The sequence below is a fragment of the Oncorhynchus tshawytscha genome, linkage group LG22 (genome assembly GCF_018296145.1).
Source record: "Oncorhynchus tshawytscha isolate Ot180627B linkage group LG22, Otsh_v2.0, whole genome shotgun sequence".
In the NCBI taxonomy this organism is placed as follows: domain Eukaryota; kingdom Metazoa; phylum Chordata; class Actinopteri; order Salmoniformes; family Salmonidae; genus Oncorhynchus; species Oncorhynchus tshawytscha.
In genome coordinates this window covers 39,957,922-39,959,221 of record NC_056450.1, presented here as the reverse complement: position 1 = coordinate 39,959,221, position 1,300 = coordinate 39,957,922, and the positions used below count along the sequence as shown (strand labels likewise).

Below are 1,300 nucleotides of genomic sequence, written 5' to 3'. Positions count from 1 at the left end.
AGTAAAGAAATAAAAAAACAGTAGAATGACAGTGAAAATAACAGTAGCGAGGCTCTATACAGGTGGTACAGGTACAGAGTCAATGTGCAGGGGGCACCGGTTAGTCGGGCTAATTGAGGTAATATGTACATGAATGTATAGTTAAAGTGACTATTCATTGATGATAAACAGAGAGTAGCAGCAGCATAAAAGAGGGGTTGGCGGGGGATGACGGGACACAATGCAAATAGTCCAAGGTAGCCAATGTGCGGGGGCACCGGTTAGTCAGGATAATTGAGGTAGTATATACATGAATGTATAGTTAAAGTGACTATTCATATATGATAAACAGAGAGTAGCAGCAGGGTAAAAGAGGTGTTAAATAAGAAAATCTGAGAAAAACAATAGAAAAAAACCTAGGAAATGTAGAAAACTGCAGTTTTGTAGGAGCTTGTGGCGAGACGGATCTATTCGTCACCACCACGCAAAGGCAGAGTTGCTGAGTTTCTTAGCTTTCAGAGTAAGTCTTAACCTGTTCAAAAAACAACACTTCTGAAATTACATTGCAGTGCCATGACCCAGATTCAAACTAGGGTTGCTGCAGCCACAATTCAGTGTACTAACCACTATGCTATCACAGATGGCTACAAGAGGTGATGTTGTAAAGCCTACATAGGCTGTGAAAGTGATGTGCACAAGCTGGCTAAACACTTTTCATATTGGTCTCGATAATGAATAAAGTGAAGAAACAGTCGAGCTTTACACATTCAAAAAGTGCCCTTTTTCCGTGACATTGGAATATCTCAATTGCATCCTCCTCACATCATCTCTAATTCTATAAACCGATTGGTGAGAAAACCTGAGTGCCCTCCCCTCTGACCTTCTCCACAAATGTGTTTGGTGAGAAAACCTGAGTGCCCTCCACCAATGTGTACAACACAATTTTTGAAGAGGTACTGCTGAGATTTGAACTTGGGATCTCCTGTTTACTAGACAGGAACTTTAACCAACTAAGCCACAGCACCCAGGAAAGAGATATATTTTGCAGATCCGAACACCCACACCTATTTGAATCAAACCAGTCTCATTAATTTAACCCACATCTCTGTCTAGCAAAATCACATCACAAAAGAGATGTCTTTTACTAATATTGGTCATTCGAGGACAGTACATTTTTCATTTGGGTCTCGAGATGAATAAACTCAAGAACCTCTGACATGGATTCTTAAACTATGATTTGGGACCCAAAGCAGTTATTAACATGTCATATCTGGGTCGCGAGATATGAGTAAACATTCAGAATCATACACTATTTCTTCAT

The 1,300-nt window shown here is 40.1% G+C and overlaps 1 non-coding gene across 1 annotated transcript; it reads right to left on the bottom strand.

The window, feature by feature from the left end:
* Positions 1-930: 930 nt before the first annotated feature.
* trnat-agu lies at positions 931-1,004 on the bottom strand. The gene has a single exon. It is a non-coding gene; the product is annotated as a tRNA-Thr (tRNA).
* Between the last annotated feature and the right edge of the window lie 296 nt (positions 1,005-1,300).